Source organism: Lepisosteus platostomus, chromosome 11 (genome assembly GCF_059453375.1).
Source record: "Lepisosteus platostomus isolate fLepPlt1 chromosome 11, fLepPlt1.hap1, whole genome shotgun sequence".
Taxonomy (NCBI): Eukaryota; Metazoa; Chordata; class Actinopteri; order Semionotiformes; family Lepisosteidae; genus Lepisosteus; species Lepisosteus platostomus.
In genome coordinates, this window is record NC_142621.1 from 29,903,496 (window position 1) to 29,919,171 (window position 15,676).

At 40.0% G+C, this 15,676-nt stretch overlaps 3 long non-coding RNA genes and 7 other non-coding genes across 12 annotated transcripts in view; 1 reads left to right on the top strand and 9 right to left on the bottom strand.

Moving 5' to 3' along the window:
- Positions 1-1,992, top strand: part of LOC148652366 (uncharacterized) — a 125,007-nt gene extending 123,015 nt beyond the window's left edge. Inside the window, exon 2 of the long non-coding RNA XR_015925306.1 lies at positions 1,924-1,992. This is a non-coding gene — a long non-coding RNA (uncharacterized LOC148652366). The remainder of the gene's footprint in view (positions 1-1,923) is intronic.
- On the bottom strand, positions 1,924-7,156 carry LOC148652371 (uncharacterized). The gene is made up of 13 exons (XR_015925305.1): positions 7,112-7,156; positions 6,129-6,186; positions 5,573-5,618; positions 4,963-5,007; positions 4,662-4,693; positions 4,094-4,154; positions 3,886-3,912; positions 3,667-3,699; positions 3,205-3,240; positions 2,779-2,813; positions 2,557-2,588; positions 2,338-2,376; positions 1,924-2,136 (listed from the first exon to the last, which is right to left on the bottom strand). It is a non-coding gene; the product is annotated as an uncharacterized LOC148652371 (long non-coding RNA).
- On the bottom strand, positions 2,444-2,519 carry LOC148652372 (small nucleolar RNA SNORD47). The gene has a single exon (XR_015925498.1). It is a non-coding gene; the product is annotated as a small nucleolar RNA SNORD47 (small nucleolar RNA).
- LOC148652373 (small nucleolar RNA SNORD78) lies at positions 2,655-2,717 on the bottom strand. Its single transcript, XR_015925513.1, has one exon. It is a non-coding gene; the product is annotated as a small nucleolar RNA SNORD78 (small nucleolar RNA).
- LOC148652374 (small nucleolar RNA SNORD77) lies at positions 3,980-4,046 on the bottom strand. Its single transcript, XR_015925499.1, has one exon. It is a non-coding gene; the product is annotated as a small nucleolar RNA SNORD77 (small nucleolar RNA).
- LOC148652375 (small nucleolar RNA SNORD79) lies at positions 4,219-4,299 on the bottom strand. The gene has a single exon (XR_015925497.1). It is a non-coding gene; the product is annotated as a small nucleolar RNA SNORD79 (small nucleolar RNA).
- LOC148652376 (small nucleolar RNA SNORD75) lies at positions 5,078-5,145 on the bottom strand. The gene has a single exon (XR_015925512.1). It is a non-coding gene; the product is annotated as a small nucleolar RNA SNORD75 (small nucleolar RNA).
- LOC148652377 (small nucleolar RNA SNORD75) lies at positions 5,818-5,885 on the bottom strand. The gene has a single exon (XR_015925511.1). It is a non-coding gene; the product is annotated as a small nucleolar RNA SNORD75 (small nucleolar RNA).
- On the bottom strand, positions 6,260-6,339 carry LOC148652378 (small nucleolar RNA SNORD74). Its single transcript, XR_015925507.1, has one exon. It is a non-coding gene; the product is annotated as a small nucleolar RNA SNORD74 (small nucleolar RNA).
- A 3,576-nt stretch (positions 7,157-10,732) lies between the features above and the next one.
- LOC148652379 (uncharacterized) lies at positions 10,733-12,964 on the bottom strand. Of its 3 annotated transcripts, XR_015925307.1 has the most exons (4): positions 12,860-12,926; positions 11,956-12,019; positions 11,499-11,683; positions 10,733-11,377 (listed from the first exon to the last, which is right to left on the bottom strand). It is a non-coding gene; the product is annotated as an uncharacterized LOC148652379 (long non-coding RNA). The 3 variants fall into 3 exon arrangements; XR_015925308.1 differs by lacking the exon at positions 11,956-12,019 and having other exon boundaries at positions 12,860-12,964; XR_015925309.1 differs by lacking the exon at positions 12,860-12,926 and having other exon boundaries at positions 11,956-12,849.
- Positions 12,965-15,676: the final 2,712 nt, after the last annotated feature.

Genomic DNA, 15,676 nt, shown 5'->3' on the forward strand with positions numbered 1-15,676 from the left:
ATAAGGTTCACACGCTTGGCCTCGCTCGCGCCGATTGCTGGCCATTTAGTAAATATGCGGTCGATTCACACACAAACATTTTACCATCACAACTAATAATAAAATTATGTAACACGTCAATTAAATTAATTTGGGCATTTTGCATTACACTAACATATCCTTACACTGAAAGGTTTTCAAAGCGGTACTAGTAACATTGTACATCCGAGTCATTGGTACTTGAACAGTTAGCCATTTTATCAAATATTCGCTCTCCTTCACACACAAAATACGCACAGTAAAGCTCAAAACCTTTTGAAACATGAGGTATATCAAATTAAAAATTTTATGCACAAAATTCACCGGCAAAATAGTATTTCCAAAATAATCTGCTTTTTTAAAAACAATATGGCTTTAATGTTGATGTCACAATGTGGGACAGGCATTTTTAATGTGAGCTGTCGTAAACAAGAGGACTTGTGTGCAGTTTGCAATATGAAAAGGAATTTTTGTTACATTTGTTTGTTTACTGCAAATATACAAAACTGTTTTGGGTAGATTTGCAAAATGTTATTAACATTTAAAGGTAAACGTTAAATTGAAAGATTTCATTTTATATTTTAATCTGATGTTAGAAATTTAAAGAATTAAAAGGCAAGACGTGCAATGGAAATATGTACAGCACAAAGTATCACTTGATAATTGTGAATCGCGTTGGCTGTGAAGTGTTTATTTCTGCATATATTTCAATAGTTTCCTTTTCTGCATTTCTGGTGTTTAAAAAGTTAGCTGTCGTACGAATATCTGTATCTCGCAGAAATCTGTATCCCTTTCCAAAGTGCCTGTGGTTTGGAAATCTGAGGCATTACGTGCCTGCTTGTAGATGATTAGCGTTTTCTGTAGTAAAAGCTAGTTTAGTTTCCTGTAGCCCTCTTATTGCAAATTTTTAAATCTGTGAGGTAAAGAACAATCTTTTTAAATACCCCCCCTCGGGGATGAACATTATTTTTCATTGTATTCAATACAGAACGTCATTAGCGCGGAGACACTAGAACTAGCAATTTAGCTATAGAACAGGCTTGCAATAGCCACTACAAAATATATTACAAACCCAGACAGAACTAACTGTACACGAATGTGTATAAGCGCAACCCCCCCCTAAATTTAAAACCCATTCTCGACCACTATCAAAAACACAGACGTAATAACCGAAGTGCTGGGGCTTGGATTAAAACGTTTCACAATATAGCATTAATGAATGGCTAAACGGGAAGGGTGGGCAGGCCCATTTCAAGTGTTTGGAAGCAGAAGACCCCACACAGCACCTAATAACCAGGTAGTGAAAGAGCACCACCCCGCCCTCTGCAGCAGGACGTTAATCTAACCTAACCTCCAGCTCTATTGGTACGACTGGTGAATAAGATCACTTATTGGTTCTATACCTTTTAATCGGGATGGTCTTTCCACATAGCCCAAATTTGCTTTCAATGAGAGACGGGAGAAGCCTGGGGTCAGCCATTTATACTATGCCCCTGAAGCAGTTGGGGTTAAGGACCTTGCTCAGGGGCCCAACAGAGGATACGAACAGCAACCATTCAGCTACTGGCACAGATCCTTAGCCACAGGCCAACACACCATCACCAAACTATCTCAGAGCAGGCTACCACCTTGAGTTCCCCCCCCCCAGTGGGTGGTGTAGGAATTCTTGGATCACACAAAGTGAAAATTACCAAGAAAATATGGTTATCAGACCTGTACAGTTGGAATTTCCATTTAACCACACTTGCCTAGAGAAGCATATACATTTCTGTATAAAATTGTGAATTTAGGTCAATTAAGAGCATACAACTTTCATGATTAAAACCACCTCAGACTGACATTGTATGCCAGTTTTAGAGAGGCCTGATTCACCTTTCCTTAAATGATTAAAAACAGACAACTGAGTCAAAGCAAACTTCAAACATTTATTGATACAAACGTGACCGGTTAGAGGTTGGTTTGCTGGCAAATAAAGTTGCTAACAGAGCAGGATGGGGGGAACAGCTCAAACAAGACACTAGAACCACATTTCAAATGTTCTTTTACAGGGCGACAGCTTTGCATTCTTGAAAATGTATTGTCCCAGAAGTTCAGTGATCTTCATGGTGCCCTCAAGTCCTGGAAGGAAAACAGACCATTAAGAAAACCCAGCACCTAAACTTTCCCTGCAACTCATGTTGGATTTTACAAGTGATAAATGGGATTAAATCAGACCTGATTGTCATCAATAGCTCAGTGAGAGAGTTCAAGAAGTTTCATCATTCATCCCAACATATGGGTGGTTAAAAATCAGTTAAAAGTGCCAAGTTCCAGTCTTACCTTGCTTCTTCGTAGGAGGGATACATGTGCCATGTTCACCTATAGGACAGAAGGTGAAAAGTTAAGACTTGACAAAAACTGCAACAGATAAAACAGCCCAAGAGTTAACCTCAGAATAATAAAAGGAACGGTATGGAGTATAATCATCCAATTCATTTGGCAGAATCTGTTCATCATTGGTTCAATTTTAACATTCCTTTAAAAATAAGGTTTGCTTACCAACTAGAATCTCTTGATGAAAAGAGTCCATCCTAGAATAAAAAAAACAACAATGATTAAGATAACCCTACAAGTCTTTAATTCCATGTACATATGGGTTCTTCAGTTAAGAGATTTCTACATGTATTTTTCAGGTCAGACATTTGGAACCATCATTAATGAACCCAATAATGACTCAAGGATAAGTGCTTCATTCCTGCTAAACAATCTTTAAAACCTCACCTGGGAGTAAATGCTAGCTGGAGTCCTGGGCACACCTGTAAGTAGACAAACATTAGATTAAATGTTGACCAAAACTCTAGTTATGCAAGAGATGCTATGCTAGTCATGACCAGTTCAGCTAGAGCTAATAACTTCATGGGGAAAGTCAGTTATTGAGATCATCATCACCACATAGGCCAGAGATGAAGCTACACTGCGAAAGCCTCCTTCTATAAAACCTAGATGCAGTCCAAGCCAGATGCACTTTGTATCTGATCCTGAAAGATCACCATAACATCCCAAGGCTCTCATTTGAGTGATTTAAACAATGCTGCCAACTGGAAGAGCCCCCCCTTTATGCCATTAACACTACAATGCAAAAGTGGTTGTTCAAGCTTAAAAAGGCTCAGAAAAACTAGAGATTTTAAGAGAAATGCAATGACTTACTGGAAGTGCCAGGTTCCAAATGCAGGAGCTAACTGCCTGTACGTGAGAAGGGGTGGGGAACAAAAATCAGCACGAGCTACATAAAAGTACAAGGACGTTTGCTTGACTAAAGCTAGGTTGAAGTGTTTTAACCCTTCAGAAAACCTATTCAAGATTAGTTTTCAAGGGTTACCTACAGCTTAACACATCCTTAAGATTTCTATAATGCAGAAACATTGGATTAAAATTTGCCTTTGAGAGGCAAAAAAGATTAACAGACCTGCAACAATTCCAGAGCGAAGGTCAGGATGGCATACCATTTGTGTCTGCACTGATGTCCACTTTGTTACATGTACACTAAAGCAATCTCTGGATCAGATTCGCAGAAGAGTCCTCAGCAAAATCAGAGACCTAATTCTGATCATCATTTCCAAGATCAGCCCCATTTCCAGTTAAAATGAAGGAGGAGAAACTTAAGTTTACCTCTACATTCTTCATCAGTTAGGCTCTGGGCTCCTAACAAAAAAACAGACCAGAATTAAGATGGGTTCCATAGAACATCTGCAGAAGTCATGTTCAGCAAAGATACGTCAGCTAGGGGCGAAAAAGGTTCATCACAGAGTGTAAGCTGAACTATATTGTCATCACTGTATCTTGATAGCCTATGTAGTTCTTGCAAGAATGTAGGAACTGCAAACTTACCTTTCCATTCAATACGATGAAACCCCCCTGTAAAAAAAGTGAGAACTATTAAAATTTAAATTCAACATTACTTAACTACTTAATACAATTCTGTAGGTAACTCAGCTAATAAAACTTTTTCGTCACAGAGTATCTGCTGAACTATGCAACCATCATCGTACCTGTGAAGACTTGCATTCTATAGTTTTAGCTAAAGAAAGTTACTCACATGAAGGAACTCCATACAGTTTGGGATCTCCCCCAGCCCCCTCTCCAATGAGGAGTCAGATCTGTAGAAAAGGCAATCAGTCAGTATACATCATACATTTAACAGCTACACAGTTGTTTCTAGTGCACTGTTTCAGTAGAAAGGTTTCTTTCACTCTTTTTCAGAGAGATTCCCATTGTTTAAAAAAACATTCATCATAAACAGTACAGAAGAGAATTCAAATGCCACAAACACCCAAAAAACTACAGAAGGGCATGATTTAATGACACCCTTCCATCCTAGGTAAGACCATGGCTTAACAGCTTTTGTTCTGTGACGCAGCAAGTAAAGAGCAAGTATACCCAGCCCCGGTTCCAGAATGCCCAGTCCAATACTTTAAAAGAATTAAGAATGCTCCATGTACAGCTTACTCCAAAGCCTAAAGATAGTGGTCTAATAAAATGCTAGACTTGCTGGATTGGACCAGGACTGAAAACCACTACTCTGCCTTTTAAGAACTAGAATGTATAAGTCACTCAACAGCAAAGGACTCCTAAGCACTACATTTATATTGCATTTTGAAGCTTACCTGTGCTGCAAATAGATCATTCAAATCTCCATCTGCAAAAAGGCAAGGAAAAAAAAGGCATTAAGATGAAATTCAAAAATCACACTAAAGGGATTCCCATTAGCTCCGTGCCTCAGATTTTACAATTGGTGGTTGCAAGACTCATCATCCTTGAGGGTCAAGAGTAGCAAATAATGTCATCACTATGGCACACAACAGGGGCACTGAACTATTCTTAAAATGGTCGCATACCATTAAGAGGTCAAAAATATCTAGGAAGTTAGTTTCAAGACCAACAGAAGAGCATTCAGGGTGAACTTACCATTATCTCAGCTTCCAGGGGCTGTAAGGGTCCACCATTGAGGGGCTGCATGAAAAAGAGAGCATTTTAAGCCTAAATAGTCTATTCACCTTGGACTTGGCACAACTAGATTAAAAGCCTCAGTTTAGAATTTCTCAGAAAATTGTTCTGTCCACTACTCTTACACAAAAATCATCCCAGGCTTTTAAAGAACACCAACATTTTATTAAAATGTATCCAGATAGTATTTTAAATCTGAATGCTGCACCTGACAACACTCCAAACACTTCAGATGTTACAACAAAACCCTCTTTCTTCAAACAAAAGTATACACAGGATGGGGAGTACCCCCCCAGCATATAAATACACCACGTGGGTATAGGATACATCATAGAAGATAAATGCAAGAATTACAACAGTCATTGCCGCCATTTAATTACAAAACTATTTAAAAGTACATGTAGTTATTGAGGGTAGTAACCATCAAGATGTGATGGGAAACAGAAAAAACCTGTCAATTCAGAATTTATGCTCAGATGGTGCAAGAAGCTTTGAGGACATGAAGGGGGTGAGCCCAAGATACTAAACTTGGGGATCCCTCTGTAAACTAAAAAACAAAGGACTTAATTACCTGCAATTTCACCTTTCACATCCCAAGCTGGCGTAACATTTTGGAGCTGTAAAATAAAACTCAACTTGAGCAGATGTAAAAGATAACATTACTAAAAAAATGCAAACTATAATTAAACTTTGCTTGTTGTGGTTTGTACAGTACGCCAGTCCTCCAGACTGCAGTCACAAAACATGTTGGAATGAACAACTTAAAACGAATAGCCAAGTAGACACTGGTCTCGGCACTAGCCATTAGCTGTTAAAAGCCTCAGTTTGCAACTTCTCAGAAATCTCTTCTGTCCACTACTCTTACACAAATATCATCCCAGGCTTTTGAACAGTAATCCATACTATTAAACACATGGATGCTTTGTTTTGCAGCACAATTTTCCACCTTACAAAGGTACAGAAAAGGCAATAACCTAGATAAGAGGTAACAAAAAGCAACTCCCCCCCAAAAAAAGCTTAGCTTTTGCAAGTCAACCACAGATAAGAGAACCTATTATCTTAACTTTTTAGTGAAATCATAAAACATAAATCCCTGCTGCTTTGAAAGAGTTAAAATGGATCATTACCTCCACTTTGCCCACAGAAGTCATCCTGCTCTTCTATGCTCAGATGCCCACAAGAGCCCTTTTCAAGAAAAGCAAAAGGACAGGAGTTAAATCCAGTCACTAAACTTTGGTATGTGTACAGAACTGAGCCCATGCCCAGGTCAGAGAGGTTGGCGATTCATCAGTACTACTCAGATGTCCCTACCAACACTTTGTTTCATCATTCAGACATGGGGCACAGAAACTAGATCATCCCCAGCCAACACAGCTGGGAGTGAGTAGTTTCAGAAGCGGTAGCCGACTATCACAGCAACGAAGCCACTAAGTCTAGTGTTCTACATATTAATTCATTAAAGTCCTTTTGAAGTTATCGAAAAGCACAGCAGTTACCGAGTCACCAACAACTGAGCTCTCGCACAGCATTCTCAAAGTATCGCAGAATTAACACGCAGCATTTTAGAATTACTGCAGGATTAGATACAGAATTCGTTATTCCGAGCACCTACACAAGGTCCAAAAGGACGGGATTTTGCTTCAATACTATTTACTATGAAAGCCGCAATAATAATGAAGCTTTAAAGTTGAAGGTCTTACACAGCTACATGACTGCGCATCGATATTTGTGTACAGACTAGTCTAACATTGACATACAGACCCGAATAAATATTTACCATAAAACTACACTATGGTTAGGAAAGAAACGCAAAGCATACTTAATACACTCCTCTATTTCTATTGTTATTAAGTGTTAAGACATAAGAGCCCGAACATTTTCCTTCAGGACACGTGGTGCAGGTTTCGCTCGGCCTGCAGGGCCAAAGGTGTGGAAGCAATCACAGATCGGCCTCCAACACAAAAAAAACGGTAATTTTAGTAATTTGTCTAGCACTTCCTTTTAAATGAAAATTTTTCATTTAAAAATGAAAATGCAAAAGTTCATAATAATGGGTGTTATCCCCAACGGAAGAAATACAGACACCTTCCACCCTTACAAGAACTCTTACCTCTTCCAAAACACCGCGAAAATGAGACAGAGCAGCGCCTGGCCCCGAAATTTATAATCCCCTGTTCCCGTTGGCTCATGGGAAATATCGGAAATGCGTCATCGGAAACTGCAATTTTACTTGTTAAAATATCCACAAAAACCTTTTTTCGTTTTGTAGAAACAAATTATATTTCTTTGAATGCATAGTAGTCAGAGTTTGAATACGTATTCGAAATAATAAGGTTAATTTAAATTTACCGTATTTTCGAGAATATGTTTTGCATTTCAATGAGCTTCTAGTATAACACATGTACCGTATTCATTTTTATACTTTCTTCTTGACGTGGTATGAAATATTCCGTTTCATTTCTCATCAGACCATACCGTGGCATATGCATTAACAGGATAATAGTGAATTAGCAGTAGTTTCGGTGAACGTTACAAAGTTAATCGTCCTAAGTGTGATGCAAACTCCCCGACTTCAAACAAAAGATAACAACTTAGGTTTACGGTTAAATTCCTCTCGATTAGGGCTTATATGGCTATATAATTCAAAGACCAAAACTGTGATTCTGCATATTTTTATCTTTTTATCAGAGTACGTGAAACTTTAACTTCTACCACTTCTATTGCGCCCTCTGACGGCCTTTCCTAACATATTGCCGCCAGAATGTGGGTTTCTACTTTCCCATTTTAGTTTTAGAAATTAAACTGGAGGAATTTCTGGTACAGCGCATAACTTTTCACTTTAAGGATAATCACCCTCAACTATAGTAGAATAATCATTTATAGCTTATAGTACATTTTACATTGCTAGTGTTGTAATAAGCAATATGTTCTAGAAAACACATTTACACATACGTAACATTTAATTTTAATATTATAATAATAATAAAAAACTTTATTTTATATAGCGCCTTTAAAGGTGTCTTCTCAAAGCGCTTTACAGGATGACAATAACTAAATAAGAAGACTACAACAATAAATAAGAAGATTTCACAAGATAGGACACAATTATAATTACAGCAATACAACAATAGAGGAGACCGTGGAAGGTGGTATTAAGAAGAGCAGAGGGGTGAAGAATGGAACCAGTTAAGTAAAGGCTTTTCTGAAGAAGAAGGTTTTGAGTCTGGATTTGAAGGAGTTTAGAGAAGGTGACTCTGATATCCCTGGGCAAAGAGTTCCAGAGCTTGGGAGCACAGCAGGAGAAGGCCCTGTCGCCCATACAATGTAGACGGGCTTGGGGGACAGTAAGGAGGGCAGAATTTGAAGAGCGGAGGTTGCGAGGTGGGGAGTAGGGCGATAAAAGTTCAGACAGGTATTGAGGTGCCAAGCCATGTAAAGCCTTATAGGTGAGCATGAGGATTTTAAAGTCTACGTGGAATTTGACCGGAAGCCAGTGCAAGGACTCCAGGATAGGAGTAATGTGAAAACTTGCACTAGACCTGGTCAGGATTCTGGCTGCTGAATTTTGGACATACTGCAGCTTGTTCAGAGTAGATTTAGATACCCCAGGGAGTAGAGCATTGCAGTAGTCAATTTGAGAGAATACAAATATGTTGATCAGCTTTTCAGCCACAGTTAATGATAGCATAGGGCGTAGTCTTGCGATATTTCTAAGGTGAAAAAAAGATGTTTTGACAGTATGCTGTACATGTGGGTCGAATGTTAAGCCAGAATCGAATATAACCCCAAGGTTTTTCAATTTTGATTGAAGCTCAAGTACAGAGCCATCTACAGACAGGGTTACAGGACTGGCTTTACGAAGTTGATGGGCAAAGTTGATAGGCCATATTATAATATGGCCTAACCCTTTATTAATTCTGGTTAATTGAGAAATGATACAATTATCCTTTTTTCCGGTTAAGTGGGAACTCGGACACATCTGGCTGCCACTCTTAACAAAATACTTACAGTGAATCTGCTGAGCCAAAGAAATCGAACATAACCGCTATCAATCCATCAGGAGGCACAATAGCGAAGTGGTAAATATGAACATGAACTGGAAAACTAGGTACTCATTGGGGAGATACTGTATTAAATAACGAAACGCAATACAATAAGTACTACTACTACTACTACTATTATTATATTTATTATTAATAAATATTATAATAATAGTAATAATAATATAATAATATCAGATTCTCACTTTTGATGGCGAAGTAGTCGACTCACTTAATAAAAACGTTATTTAAAAAGAAACTCGATGTACATTTAGGCAACACGGAAAAAATCTGTTAGATTTGGTTCTGCTGGGACTGATGGTGGCAGTTCCATTAGTGGATCGTGAGCCAAGAGGATCCCACTTGAGAGAAACAAAGTTAAATGAAAGCGATTACACAGCTGCCTTGAAGAGCGACGTGGTTCTCATTGAAGCGGTGGAAGCTCAGTCCAGCTTCAGCTCCAGATATTGACAGATGAACGCTCTTCGCAAAACAATGAGTAAAACCACACGGGAAAGGAGCCCTTTATAGCTAGAAGGGGACCCTGGCTCAGTGGACCTCTCTGCCCTGAAGGGCTAGACTGTGATTTTTTCTACCCTTTTGTTTCCTTTGGACTGGCACTTTCTTGCTGGGGTCTGGTGAGCTGTTCCTTCTCTGGTGCTTTGTGTGTGAATCCTTGTTCTCGTATTGCTTTGAGATGCCAATAAACCTTAGTGACTCAGATGCCTGCGAATGTGTTTAGCTTTGTCTGGTCACTACCAAGAATCTCTAGAAGTAGCGCTGTATTCCAACTAAGGTGTTGCTAATATAGGGGAGTTATTTTCTAGCCTGCAGATTCCACAATGAAGAAAATCAGAACTTCCAAATACATAAGACAGCAAGCTCTCTTCTAGAATAAGGCTCACTCTTGTACTTTTTCAGCATTCAGGTTCCCTGGACAGAATTTTATTTAAAGACTAATTTCAAGGCGACACTCTGTCACAGTGCAAGCTTAGGAGGAAGAGGAAGATAATGGATAATGACACCACTGTTCCTTCATCCTCCTCCACTCTCTTGTTTCTGCTCCTCCCACTTTGTCTTTCCTGTAATTCTGCTGACAGAACAGCCTCCTTTTCATTTATTGTCTTAGCTTTGGGACTGGGACTAATATTCTTCTAGACTTCTCCTTAAGCTTCTCTAGCATAGTCAGAGTACAAACGAGGGGAGTGTGCATGAAGTGAATGCTCACTAATAATTCATAATTGTTTACATTTATATAGCGCTTTTCTGGACACTCCACTCAAAGCGCTTTAAAGGTAATGGGGACTCCCCTCCACCGCCACCAATGTGCAGCATCCACCTGGATGATGCGACGGCAGCCATAGTGTGCCAGAACGCTCACCACACACCAGCTATTAGTGGGGAGGAGAGCAGAGTAATGTACTAATTGTACTAGTACTAATGCCCCTCGCTATTGAATTTTTATTCTCTAATCTGGCAGCTTTAATGATTTACCGTGAAGTTAATTTAGAGGAGTAAATGATTAGATACACCCCTGACACCCAGTGTCTCCCCCTGTGTTTACTTGCCTCTTAGGTTGCACAGCTAGATAAGACAATTACTGCTAAACTGCAAATACATTTTATTCTAAACCTTCTCAGTAGGGCAATCCAGCTGGGAAATGCAAGCCAACTCAGGCTGACTCCAAGACATAGTATGAAATACCTTTAATTCTGTCAATTCAAACAGTTTTATTGGCAAGACCAATACGTTACAGCACTGCCAACGCAGATATAATTAGAACAAGATTTACAGGCATTTACAGTACAAGCCATTATTTGGACATTCCTTTACAACTACTAGGTGTCATTCATACTGACCACAGGCCTTTCAACTACTCCACTGATTCAGCCTTCAAATAGCAAGTAACAGTTAACTAATAGCATTTGTTGTTTAGTTTTTGTTCCTTCAGAAACCACCTACACTCACTTTATAAATGAAACATAAACATAGCAGCATTGGTAAACTTCAACAAAGAACTTACAACAGTTCAGTTGAAAAATCATTCATAAAACTTACTGAAAAGAATAGCCTTTCTTCAGGGTGGTCCTAAAACCAAAAGAGAAGAATTAAGACAGAATTCTCCCAAATGCCAGAAAATAAAAGTACATCCCCAGGTTTGCTTGGATAATTCAGCTGGGAGCAGGAGAGACGTTCCACATGCCTAGGGTTGAAGAGACTGTTTAGCATGTGGCAGGAGGTGAGTTCCTGCACACTCACTAGGACATCTGAGCAGTGTCTGTGTCCTGGATTTCACAGCTGTCACTGCTGAACACTTTGTATAGGCCAGTTTCTGGCTGGAAGACACAAAAGGGCATTAAAATGTAAACTAACAATGGCACCCATGAGCCAAAACTTTGTTGCTTTTTTTCTTTAATACAACGTTCCAAGAAGATGAGTACGATGCCATATTCTTACATCAACTTTTCCGTCCTCCCAGTCCGCCACAAACTTCTCCACCGCCTGCCGTTTGAGGCCTAGGATCTTTACAATGTCCTTCACAGACTTTCCGGTTTTCAGGGCGCCGACCACCATCCCGCGGTCGAACTCCGTCAGCTCCAGGCCTCCATCCATGCCTGTGCTGTGCAGCTCCCTGCCAGCCACTGCAATGGCAACACAGGACAGGCAGCAGTACTTCCATGTGTGACGGGGCTCATGCGTGAGTGATGTCACCCCCCTCTGAAATCTAGACCGAGTCAAACTCCTGTGGCAGAGGACCTGGTTGTCCAGGGAGGGGCGCTATGTGTCCTCAGAGCCTGTGAACAACTGGGATTGATTCCGGCAAGGGCAGGGAGGGTGGCCATCGGTTACACATCCGTTATCAGAAAGGCAATTTATTCCCCCTAAGAGTCACAGGGTTAAGCCGGAGACTAACCTGGCAGCTAAGAAAGAAAGACAGGACTACACCCTGGAGAGCAACAAAGCAGAGTAGAGAAAACCTACATGAACAAGAGAAAACAATGACGTTCCCAATGCAAGACTCGAACCCAGGACCCAAGAGACCTGAGGCAACACCAACAGTCACAAAAGAATACTGTATTTGATAAAGTAAGACCTGGATTAAATACTCAATTTTCTGTGCTTAACCGAAACCTGTTACAGACAAAACGATGGCCTCCAGTGTAACAGGTATAAATATAAATTATAATTATAATAATGTAATATTAATAGGATGCGTGAGTTTCAGGACTGGAACCTGAAAAATATTTTGACTGGATGGGTCATGTTGAGTTGTACATACCTATTGTGATGTCACATTATTGCTCAGAACCATCAGTTTGTAAACTTCAAAAATAAAACGATTATCCAAATGATAACTACACCTGTAACAACTAAGCGGACGAGCTATCAAAACTCTTGCTTCCTGTGTGTGCTCACATTTGCACAGGCTAATCAATTCAACACCTCCGTGCATTTTATGATTTTACCCCTGGCTGAAGTCGTAACTCACACTAAGCACGTATATAGTGATACAAAAATACTCGGATACCTATAGGACAATTTACAATTTCCGTTATTCACTTATTTTTAAACTTAAAAATGTTTCGGTTGCATGCTGAAAGGAGCGCCGAAACAATATTTTGAGATGTCATTCTAACCAGCCTACTGAAGCGAGACCAGGTTATTCTTTCAATCGTGTCAGTATTCTGGTATTGTCTAACTGAACAAAAACTCGCGGCTTTTTTAGTGGATTTCAAAGACTTATCTGTAGGCTTTTAAAGCTTTGTGTGTATGTGATTCAAACCAACAACAACAAAAAACCAATACCACCCACTCACCGGAGATCTTATTGGGTTCTTTTAAAAGGAGGAGCCCGTGGTAACAAACACTTCCGGTTCATTCGCGTCTAGCTTTTATAACGTGCATGACCTTCCATGTCTCTACACAGCTACGGAAACCCGCATCTACCAAAACATATTTCTGCCATCACAAAGAAAGTCAAGGAATTAACGTAGCGGAAAATCCAGCTCAGCTCAGCTCAAATCCTGTTTCTGGTCTAGCTGGTTATAGAGATGGTCAAGCTGGTACCCAAAATGGATGCTAGCTGGTCAAGCAGGTCGGTGGGCTGGAAATCAAGTGGTCAGCTCGGCATTTGTTAAACTCCAGCTGGTTTTAGATGGTCAAACCAGCTATCAGTAGCAACCAACTACCAGCTGTCCAAAACATACCTTACCAGCTAGAGATTGATTTTTTTGCTAGAGACAAATTGTAGCTGAATGTAAACCAACTTTTTATTTTTCTCCAAGTTCAACAGCATACATATCAGTAGAAATTATACAGAAAAATATGCTATTATTGCTAGCACCACTACAGATATTTTAGCCATCTTTCTGTTATAATCTATGTAAAGCGATTTTTATTTTATTTTATTTAACATTTTATTTAACATTTAAAATGGTTTCATAATTACATAAGGTGTTTTCTTAATAAGCTTGATGATTTGCTTAGACCAACAAAATATACACAGCTTGATAAATACAGTGGTGCATGCTCAAAATCATCTCACTTGCTATTATTTTATTAATTATATAACCCTAAAACTGACCATGTTAATATCTTGGACTACTTCTGGGACAAAATTAAAATGAACGTAAGAGGTGGTGTATGTAGGACCAAGAGTTTTTACACAAGGTGTGGCGGGTGTCAGGAACAAGCCACCCATCGCAGTTGCTGTTTCCTTGTGCTAGGAACATCCATGAATTCTAATCGCTGTCTCTTCATTGGTGCAGTACCACCTACAGTTGAAGAGCAGGGTGATGTCACATTGCCTCATGAACATATCCAAGTTCAGTCTATTTTCCCACTAAGTAAAGACTCTATACATAGAAGCAGCATTGACAGTTCATGAGAAGTGATCGTGTCAGCACGAGTGCCTGCCAATGACTTGGACAGACACCTGTCCCAAGAAATCCATATTGTGGCAACAATCAGCACAAGAAACACAACAGGAATTTGCTGAGGACAAATGGAGGAGCTGGCACTGGAGGAAACCATGAAAAACAGAAGTCTCCAGAGAAGATCAGATGCAGAGAGAGAGATTAGCTGGAAGAGCTCATGCTGAAATAGAAGTCATTATAGTGTACTGATTCTTATGTGGTGAAATGGAAGCACACATGGTCAAGATTCCCACCAATCCCCCTTAACAAACCTGTGTACATTTGACAAAATTGTATTCCCCTGGCCTCCTATGAATCTGCACAAGAAACAAGAAACAGTGGATAGACTCTTGGCCCAAGGTAGCCTATGATTTATTTAGACAAGGCCAAAGTCAAGGAGGCCAATTACTGTACTGCCTTAGATGTTTCTAATAATAATAATAATAATAATAATAATAATAATAATAATAATTGCTTACACTTATATAGCGCTTTTCTGGACACTCCACTCAAAGCGCTTTACAGGTAATGGGGACTCCCCTCCACCACCACCAATGTGCAGCATCCACTTGGATGATGCGACGGCAGCCATAGTACGCCAGAACGCTCACCACACATCAGCTATCAGTGGGGAGGAGAGCAGATTAATGAAGCCAATTCATAGATGGGGAACATTAGGAGGCCATGATTGGTAAGGGCCAATGGGAAATTTGGCCAGGATGCTGGGGTTACATCCCTACTCTTTTCAAGAAACGTCCTGGGATTTTTAATGACCACAGAGGGTCAGGACCTCGGTTTTACGTCTCATCTGAAGGACGGCGCCTATTTACAGCATAGTGTCCCCGTCACTATACTGGGGCATCAGGACCTACATGGACTGCAGGGTGAGCGCCCCCTGCTGGCCCCACTAACATGTCTTCCAGCAGCAACCTTAGTTTTTCCCAGGAGGTCTCTCATCCAGGTATTGACCAGGCTCACACCTGCTTAGCTTAATAATAGATCTCAATAATAGATTCTGGACTCTCAAAGTAAACTCAAAGGACCAGCACAAACTAGCCTTCTTTTTCAATAACCAACAGTATACCTGGACCAGATGCCCACTTGGGTACTTTAACTCTCCTGCAAAGTAACATTTTCCTCAGGAAGGTGATACCATACGTGGCAACCAGGAAAATTTCAATCTATCTGGACAACACTTTGATTTGCAGTGAAACCTTGCAAAATAATTTAGACACTCTTGTGTACGTGCTAAGTCGGTTCCAACAAACACCCTCTAAGATTTCACCCTCTAAGGGACAGTAGGGCTGTAGAAAGGTGGATTTGAAATGGGGTCTAGCGGTATTTGGTAAAGTCACACAGTCAGTGCCCTCAAGTCTCCCAACTCCTTAAGGGAACCAAAGAGTTTTCGGGGAGTGTGCAATTACTTCCACCAATTTGACTACTTTTAGAATTGAAAAAAATCCCCTTTAAATTATTGAAGAAAGGTGAGAACTAGGTGTAAGGTCCAGAACAAGAAAAAGCAATGCAGACTCTTAAAAAGGTGCATCACCCAAGCTTATCCTGCTTATCCTGAAAAGAACAGGGATTTTCACCTGGTAACTAGATTTACTGCATACATTATACTGTGTGTAGTGTGAAAACCATTCTGGAAACATTTTTTGGAAAGTAAAGGTGGGGCAGGTATCAAGCAGCCACATCACCTCCTGAATCCTGGAAGCT